This window comes from Otolemur garnettii, unplaced genomic scaffold, assembly GCF_000181295.1.
Source record: "Otolemur garnettii isolate 467f Iridium unplaced genomic scaffold, OtoGar3 scaffold00012, whole genome shotgun sequence".
NCBI lineage: Eukaryota > Metazoa > Chordata > Mammalia > Primates > Galagidae > Otolemur > Otolemur garnettii.
This window is the reverse complement of record NW_003852407.1, coordinates 17,547,540-17,557,714: the sequence shown is the minus strand read 5'-3', so window position 1 is coordinate 17,557,714 and position 10,175 is coordinate 17,547,540. Positions and strand designations below refer to the sequence as shown.

General features: G+C 35.8%; 1 protein-coding gene across 13 annotated transcripts in view; it reads right to left on the bottom strand.

Annotated features, from left to right (window-relative positions):
• NOL4 (nucleolar protein 4) overlaps nucleotides 1–10,175 on the bottom strand; it is a 356,755-nt gene that overhangs the window by 192,682 nt on the left and 153,898 nt on the right. For 2 of the 13 annotated variants that reach the window (XM_012802091.1, XM_023510257.1), the window contains exon 1: nucleotides 5,312–5,485. The exons of the other annotated variants lie outside the window; for them this stretch is intronic. The gene's annotated coding sequence lies outside the window, so the exon portion shown is untranslated. Of the gene's footprint in view, nucleotides 1–5,311; nucleotides 5,486–10,175 lie in introns of those variants that run through there. 13 annotated transcript variants of the gene reach the window in all.

Below are 10,175 nucleotides of genomic sequence, written 5' to 3'. Positions count from 1 at the left end.
TTGGGGGTAAAGGGAAGCAGGAGGGGGGAGGGGGAGAGGACGCATGGCAGAAGTTGGGAGGGCATGAGGTGGGGTCTCACCTAATGTGCACATTGTGAGGGTGGATAACGTGCCCCCTGGGTGAGGGGCTCATCTATAAAAAATACAAGATAAATAAGTAAAATTATAATCATCTTTATCATTTTCCTCTTCCTAGAGTAGGATGAGTTTCTGTGAGATACTATGCCCCATGATGAGCTTATTTATAGCAGAGGGCATGTGTATCCATAGATACCCAACAAGGACAGTAAAAACAACTGTTTCTTGATCACTTCCTCTCCATGCAGCATATAAATATGACTCCCTACAATGCCTCACTGAAGAAACGAAAATGGGAGATGCAGAATGAGCTGGAAACATCCTCTGCTTACAAGTTAGATGAGTTGAAAAATCTTTCTTAACCTTTCTAAGCATCAGTTTCCTCACTCATAAAACTGAGACATGATAGTCATTATATGTATCTGACAGTGCTATGATAATTTTCAAGGAGATGATGTAAATTACAGGGTGCATTGTCTAAGGGGAAAGGATAAATGTTCTTTGAAGCGGGAGGGAATTTCCTCCCCACTGTCCCCTCTGTGGGTGTGTTTTCAAACACTTACAAGGCTACAAGTACAGTGGCATCTATTTATTTATCAAGGAAGTAGAAAAGTTGTAACTGTTTCGTTCTTCTACTTTACCATAGAAATGTTTGGGAAATTCCATCTAAATTTTGTAGTTACTTTTGTGTCACCCTTCATACTCATTCTATAAAAAATCGTGTTCTCTTTCTTCCATATAGGTACAGAAGGTCTTCTACTGACAGAAGTATTCCCCTAACAATTAAAAACTGTAAAGTACAAAACAACTATTACTTGTGGAAGTTGTTATGGCAATTGCTGCAATCATTACCATTTGAGGACTACAACGATAGAAATTTATACTAATTATCCAGAAAAAAATGATAATAAAATACTTTTATCTCTAACTAATTAGGTAATTCCTACAAATGTGCTTTTCCCCCAAATTCAACTGAATATATACTTTTTTCTTTCTATTTAATTTATTGTTATCATGTATTTTGCCAAATATACAAAAGTTCCCACGTTAAAAATTATTAAATTTAGAACAGTTAGACGCCAGTAATGTAAGACAGATTTTTTTTTTTTTTGGTAAAGCAAAAAGTTGTGTACTTCGAAGGAAAAACACACATGAAACGTTTTCCCATACTCGAATTGCTATATACAAATATGAAAGAGAAAACAGAATATAAAGAGTAGTCCAACAAATGCTAGAGATGCTTTGAAATTGTATGCAATAATGTGACCCAAAACAAGTGTTTATAAAGAACCTATATTGTGAATAAGTTAGCTTTCATCATCAAATGCAATATATGTTTTAAAGACTTAAGATGTCTAAAATCAAATTCGTTGCTGCCTCCCATTATCATGACCACCCTGTTCAAACACCCCTTTCTACTGAATTTCCTTAACTGTAATCATGTCCCCCATGCATTTCCAAGCTGAAGAGTTCCTTCTTTAATGCTACTCAGTCATCAGCTACATCTTTCTTCTGTGCTTATTTTACCACATTGCCCATCAATAGATGGATGAGTTTCTATCTATTGGTCAATGTCTACCAGACTGAGCGTTTTTATGAAAGCCTGAGCATCAGTATTTTTCTTTGTGATTCATATACCTGTTATTTGGCAGAAGCCAAATAAGTCTTGGTTGAATAAATTAACAAATGAAGTCCCATAAATTATATGTCTGTGGTATCTTTCCCATTGATTCCCTACTTTTTAAAAATCCTGTCATCATGTAAGATTCCCTAATTTTTGGCTGGGGCTGGGTTTGAACCCACCGCCTCCAGCATATGGGGCCAGCACCCTACCCTTTTTAGCCATAGGCACCACCCCCTAGTTTTAATTTTTTTTAGAATTCCCTACTTTCAATTATCAGTGCTTCTATACTGGTTTAGATTCTCAGCCCTACTCACCTCTCCCAACTACTGTCAATACCATATATATTCATCTATTCCACATTTGTAGACTACATCTTCACAAAGCTCTCCTATTTCTCATCCTGATTCACAAATGCCAGTTGGCCCCAGTCGACCCTCAGAAATACATATCATCAAAAGCGCATATCCCAGGTGGATATTCTATTCTTTCTACAACCTAATTTCGACAACTCTTCCAGCTATATTCCTCGATGTATACCAGGCTACCCTTTGCTTCTAGCAACTCTAAGAAAACAAATACATTTAGCATACCACATATTTTTCCTAAGGCATATATAGTCAAATATGTCGAATATAAAGAGAAGGTTTTTATGTCAGAAAGAATCCCAAAATTTAAGGAAAAGAAGAAAAGTCATTTCTATTTAACAGGTCTCCAAAATGGTCTAACAGAATGATGTGTCCTAGAATTGAATTTGAATATGGTGAAATGACACATAAATTTGATTTTTAAAAGTAAATACAAGCCATGTTCACATCATAGTATCATTTGCTGTTCTGAGCACTTTTATTGTCAGCGTCTTCTATAATACACACATCAATCATCTACCACACTGGGCAGCTTCAGAAGCTGTCACTGTAACTGACCATTATGTAAATCACATGGTACTGCCTCCTGTGTGTTTGGGGCGGGCGGAGTGTTTCCCAGCATGCAATGCTGTTGTGAATTTCCTGACCATTTCTTCTTGGGTTGTTTTTTTTTTTGAGACTCTGGTTTCCTGGTGGGGGAGAAGGGAAAAATTCTAAAATTCTCATATCACCTACCAATCTCAGAGATTTCAGAAAACCTTGATGAACTGAAGACTTTTAACATTAAAATGACTCTTGCACTTTCCAAATGGGAAGTTGGGGCACTCCCAACTCTCAGACAAGTTCAGAATAGTACAGCAATTTCTTTCAAAGATTCCTGAAGCCCTGCCTTTCAAGACATAATTTGGTTTTAAAGGATAAGCTGGTCTCACCAAGCAATATCTTTTTTTTTTTTTTGAGATAGAGCCTCAAGCTGCCCCCCTGGGTAGGGTGCTGTTGTGTCACAGCTCACAGCAACCTCCAACTTCTGGGCTTAAGCGATTCTCTTGCCTCAGCTTCCCAAGTAGCTGGGACCACAGGTGCCCACCACAATGCCTGGCTATTTTTTGGATGTAGTTGTCATCACTCTTTTGCAGGCCTGGACTGGATTCTAATCAGCCAGTTCTGGTGTATGTGGCTGGTGCCTTGAGCTACAGGTGTCAAGCCTCCAACCAATATCTTGACAGAGCAGAAGAGGTCAAGTCAACTTTGCCTCAGATAAAAAATCCCTATTAGTCTTCAGTGTATAGCCAGCATTTGTTTCCAGGACAGTTCACTATGTTTACAAAAGGCATAAGCACAAAAGATAGGAATGGAAAATTTAAGTAAGTTTTTTTTTCCTTAACTGGTAAGGAATACTTCTTGAAAAACTTTGGTCAAGGTAGCAAAGGGACTAAGTCTCTGACTCATGTTTTTAATTGTTGCTTAGTAGTCTATCTCCACCCCTTACTGTGTTATCTCAGTAAATCAATGGCGCCTTCAATAGGTGCCAATCAATAGCTGCTCTTCCTCTTTCCTGGTTCTGTTTCATTAATTTGGATCCTAGCATCATCCAGTGACCCAAGTTTTACTCTTTTTAGAATAAGGTCATTGGTTTTTCTCATTTTACCCAAAATCTATAAAGAGAGATAAGTCACTCTAGTTGGTTTTCTAAGACAAAAGGAACACATTTTCCTCTCTCCTTTTCTATTTTCAAAGGTTCTACTGTGACTTACTGATCGAAATCACCGAAAAGAGGTTGTTGAAATGAATTGCAATAATTTATTGAGACTTCCTGCTTTGTCTCCATTTTCTTTAGCGTGTCAGGTTTTGCATAGTTACAGCCTGAATGCTACTAAGCCAAGGATGACCCTTTTGGATTTGCGTATAATTCCTAACAAAGGAAGAGAATAATTTTATGTAATATTTTAATACAAGTGTTTTACTCTAAAACCTATGGTCTATTCTAGCGTTAAGTTTCGAAGGAAAGGAGGGCATGTGTTATCTGTGCTCTGTTTTTACAGCAACACCCAATTCTCTTCCATTCTGAGAAATGAAAGCAGCACAGTTCAAATGGCAATTAAATATTTTTATGACAATGGCTCTATTCAGCAAAGACGGGGATATTAGTTGTGTGTATGGTACATCAGTAACTTAGGGTTTCCCACAAGGGAAACAAAACCAAGTTTCTAAATACATGTTATACACACATAGCCATAATGGAAACAATTGAAAACTCTCATGAATGCAGCACGATGCAGTTTTCATCATGAATATTTTTAAATAAAAATATATGTACATTCAGGGTAATACAAACTAACAGTCATAAACACAGGGACTGTGCGTTAGGAGTACAGTATGGAGAATCTACATCTTCTTGCAAAAAATCTTTTAATTTTTGTATTTAGATGAAAGGGTCCTTAGAAATAATTAAGTTTTTGAAAAACTAGACATCTCCGTAATAGATATTAAGACCAAGCATGTCAAATCTATAGAAAGCTTTCCAGCTTTTAAACTAAAAATGTGATTCACAGGAATGATGGAAGAAACTGTATAACTATGAAGGAAGGGAAAGGAAAGAAAACTCAACAGAACCACATAAACATTCCCCAGAACGAAATCCATCTGAGGCAATCAACAAAAAAATCCCCAAAGATTGACACGTAGCACATGCTTTACGCTGAAAAGTTGAAGCACCAGCACCAGGTACAAGAGCTAAATACATTACTGTTCCTTCAAAAATACCTTTTCATCAAGTTATAACTATCTTATAAGAACCACACCACTTGGATACTTCTAAAAGAAATTTCAAGATATATACAGATAATGTTAAAAGTACATTTACAATGTTAAAATGAATTTTCATCATTTTTGGTACAGAAGAAATACAACTTGCTTACATACACGTTTTTCATGATTTTTTTTCTCTCTTATGGAATTTTAGATTTATATTCACACAAATCTAGATTAAATTAAGTAACAAAAGCATACAATACATTTTTTATTCATCTAATTTTGCATGATGTCAGACAAACGTTTCAAAAGTATATAAAATTTTTCCCCAAGTTTCTGACTCGGCCCACCCTGTAAACACCCCCTGAACTAGGAAAACGTCCTTCTCATCAGAGTCTCCTGCTGTCATGCTCTTGCTGCATGGGACAGTGCTCCACAAGACTTAGACAAACCTCATTCATCCATATTCTACTCTGGAGGAGCTGGCACTTACTGTGAATTCTGTTCCTCAACTTAAATACCAGTGTCTGTGGCAGACCAAGTCTATCATTGCAGATACAGCATCCCTCAGGCGAGGTCCAACCTTTCTCTCGAAGTGCACCCAGGGATTAATCTGACTTCCCCTAAATTCTCTCCTCTGCACAGGAAGAGCTAATCTTTCCTGTATGAAGCAGGAGATGGTGTTGCTATGACAACAGAGCACATTCTAGCAGTGGGACTACTGAGATGAGCCTTCAAAGACTCAGGGAAACATGTACTCAGTCTTCCTCCGGGGCTATGGGCTCCTTCCTTTAGGGTTTGATCCCCCAACAAGTTTATTGGCAGACTGGGTTGTTGATTATCTAATGCATTTTGCTACAGGGAAATCACTGCTTAAGAACAGGGCTGGAAGATCACAGAATTATTTAATAATAGTGCCATTCTCAGTTATATTAAATTTCCAGTTGTAAGTGCTCTATATTGCTGTTTTAAAACACTACCTCCAATCAAATTAAAAGCATTCTGCTGACTTTTATTTTTTCTAAAACGATTATAACGTGTTAAGAACGGCATCACCAAGCGGAAGCTTTATCTTTTAATTTTGTTTGTATATTATCACCAGTGTATCAACTTGAAGGTTAGACACACACACACACACACACACACACACACACATCCATTTTCTCCCGATGTCTGGAGCCTTGAGGTTTCAGAGTGGGGGAGGGGATATGCTAACAAAAGCAAATCCTGCAGCCACATTTTGCATACATATATTAGCCAGGGAATCATCACAGTAAGCACTGATCATTTAGAAAAATAATTATAAGTGGAATTTAAGTGCCTATGCCACAGCAAAAGAGATCTAGTAGCAAGCCGCATTATGCGGCTTTAAACATTATTTCATACATTGTTTTCAAACACAGCACTTAATATGTTTGGAAAATAATGAACATATACATTTTTTTTACGTTGATAACGCATTTTAAGAGTTCTAACTGTTCTGAACACTGAGCATTCATTTTTCTTCAGAAACACTCTTGCAATTCAAATGTGTGCACCCCTTTCAGGGGAAGGAAGGATGTAGGGCAGGAAAAGTTTTCCCGTCAGGAGGAGTCCAGTTTTCCCCCAGTCATTCGAACTGTCTTTCCTACTCCCTCGTTTCCCCATGATCTTTTTCATTGCTCAAACCTTTATGTCAGGAGCAGCTATTACCACCAACCCCCCTTCCCCCACTGGCTGTCATTCCTCTCCTTTGTGGCTGAAGCAATAGAATCTACATCATCTACATCTTCTCTTTCAAGTGCAGGAGGAAAAACGGGACTGTATGGATGCTGCTGTCACTGAGAGGTGAGGGGATCTATATGTTAGATAAACTCAATACCTTATTAACCTTCTAGCAAAATTGTTGGGCTGTCTGCAGTTTCTTCTGGCTTTTCACCCTACCACGTGTGAAAACCCTTTGGATATTAACTAGACTCTCAATATTGCGCCAGCATTTACATTTAGGAGTCCATATAAAAAATGGACAGGGTATTGTTAATCTCATTTTGATTAGGGTTTTTGATTTCTATCCTAGTGAAAAACAGCAGTTACATTTAATTTCATGTGTGCCTGGGTGCATATCTCCAAGACCATATGTACCCACCTCACAGTATATGCAGATCATTTTCCCCTCATGGATTCTCTTTTTAGAGCTTGTTCGGGAGATGCGTTCTCACAATTCAAAAAGTTATTGCACCTGTTTTCATTATGTTCATTATTATCCAATTAGTAAAGGGCTTTAAAAAAATTTCACTCTCATCTTGAAGAAAACTGGATAAATGCCAAAATATGTAAACAACATATGGTTTACTTTCAAATTCAATCAGCCAGAATTATTTCTAAAAAATGTCTTAGTTAAGAAAAAAATAGGAATAATTTTCTGTTCTAATAGGTACTGTTTACCATCAACTATTCCTTTAAGACTGAAGACTTAGTGATCAATCATACGTATTTTCCAGCTCCCTTGAGAAAACAGGGAGTAAATAAATAAAATTATCGATTTTTTATAAAAGGTTTATTAAGTAGGCAGTAGTGAGAGTTCCACAATATGTATCTGAATTTTAAAAATAAGTAATAACAAACTAAGGGTATGTGAATGCCCTTAGTCGATTATGTAAATTTAAGAATTTATAATTTTCTCTAGTGCATTATTTTTTATTTTATACTTTTTATTTTTATTATTATTATTATTTTTTATTTTTTTTTTTTGGCCAGGGTTGAGTTTGAACCCACCATCTCTGGCATATGGAGCCAGCACCTTAGTCCTTTGAGCCACAGGCGCCTCACGCTAGTGGATTATTTTTATAAGCCCTTACTTGTTAACATCATATTCAGTATATTTGGCAATTTACAATGATATATTTGTCTTAGGGGAAATAGGGAAAATGAGAGTAGAGGAAACAACATTTTTACAAAACGAGTTTTGAGGATGAATGCCAAGGCAGATCTGAGGAAAGAGACGGGAATACTGGAGCCCATGAAGGGGGATCAGACAGTGAGTCAGTAATGATCTCCTTCTAAGAAGCTGTCTTTGTTAGAAAGGTTCGGATTCCCTTGCCAGATTTTGGCTGGACACTAACTCTAATACAAACTGTATTACTAATCTCTCTGTGCCTCAATTTCTTCATCATCAAAAGTAGAGACAATGATAGACTTATCTCCTTGGATTGCGATAAGAATTTTAGGAGTAAATATGTGTATATAAATTTCTCAGAACAGTGCCTGACATGTAGCCACTGCTATGCAACGTATTGATTAGGATCTTGAAGATAGAGACTAAGAGTTCACCTTTGTTTCCCCTGTTCCTAATAAAATATCTACTATAGGACACATACTTAACAGATGAAAAAGTATTTGTCATATCATCTGTATGATTTTAATACTTAATAAATCAAAGTGAATAATGGTTTAAAATTCTGAAAGGTAAAGGAAGAAAAATATAAACAGGTATATATAACTAGTTGGGATTTGTTTATGAAATTCAATAACTAAATATGTATTCAACGCATAAATGAAACAAATTTTATATACATTGCCCTCTTGGTTGATAATTCTATTCTAAGATTTATTTGCTGGACAATAAGTTATACTACAATAAGTAGGATTATTTTAGTAGGAACAACAACATAATTCCTTTTCGTTTTATAAGAGAATGAGTAACACTTATTTGAAAATGGATTTAAGACCTGCTTCAGTAACTATTATGGTCAGTGCTAGGATATAAAAATTTAGATCACTGAACTTGTCTTCAGTAAGTTCAAAATATAAGAAGCAGACACTCATTCAATATATATTTTATATGCCAGGCATCATTCTAGGGGTCAGGGAAATCGCATCAAACCACACAGAGGGAAATGCTGACTCTCAAGAAGTTTATCTTTGCTACTATGTTTGTCTGCGTATGTGTGTGTAGGTAGGGGATAGGAATATATCTCAGGCATGAAATAACTGAAATAAATCCAGATTGGGGAATAAACAGGGCAGTGAAAAGAGGGACAAATTTTAATTTTAAAGAGATAAATTTAATTCAGTTGATAATGGTCATAAAAAAAGCCACAAACAAAGGATCATGGCGATTATGAAAAAGAGTGGCTCCCTGAGTGACCTGGACAGCTTCATAGAGCACAGGGTCAAGTTCTAACTAAGAAATCTAATAACAAGTAGGTAGAGAATTTTTTATTTATATATTCAATAGTATTTATTATAAACAAAATTTGTGTGATTTGAATACCTACTTTAAAAAAGTGAATAAATAATATCTAAGGATACTAACAGATATCAGGAAAGAAATAAATCTGTCTAGTGAGTAGTCATTATAAGTTTAAATGAAGTTTATTGTCAGAACTAAAATCCAGTTCAAAAACATTGCTTTCAATTAAAAAATGTTACTCTAGCAAATGAAAAAATATATTTCTGATCCATAAAAGTAAATTTCTCTTTCTTTTAACACTAATGTTATCTTTTTTTTCCTAAGATTGGAAATAACTAATGATACATGATTATAACTCTATTTTCTTTGCACAACAAAATAAATTTCAGATGGGTTATCAATTTACATCTTTTTAAAAACCTGTAAAGGTACTAGAAGAAATTCAGAGATATTTTAAAAACATAAACGTAAAGAAAAACCAACTTTAGAGTGTCCGTCAGAAAACTGACATGCCATTTGGTCTGAAATCTACAGCTCTATTCACACACTTTAAAATTACTTATTAAATAGTCTTATTCAGCAGCAAAAATGTGCCACATATTAGGAATAAAAGAAAAATAAGACCATCTTTAATTTACAGACATTTATGGTCTAGTAATAGAAACAGACAAGTATATAAGTCTTTACCATTCAGAACTAATTATTTCGATAAAATTATGCACAGAATGCTATAAGAGGATCTAAGAGAACCTTGCCCTGGCACAGGGAGCTAAGCCCACAACATCATCTCACAGGTATGTATCCATTAATGGAATAGATTGGAGGAAACTAATGCTTTCATTCAGAATAACCAGAAAAGCTAATTTAAAAAGAAAAGGCATGATTAAGATCTATGTGAAGTTGAGTCCTTCACCCAGGAAGTGAGCCACGTACGTTTGGAAATACATAAAAATCAAGAAACGTAAAATCCACGTTGAAGGACACAAATAAAACTCCCCCAGCACCATAGAACCAGCATGTGAAACACACGAGTGAATCAGACTGTCTACTGTCTTTCTTGTAAGTGAAATAATGGACCATAACATGGTCTGTCTCAAAACTTTCATAGGGACTTACATACCCCTACATTGTACCTGATAGGTAGGACGGACTTACTGAGTCCCTTCCTCACTAAATTCAAATTTTT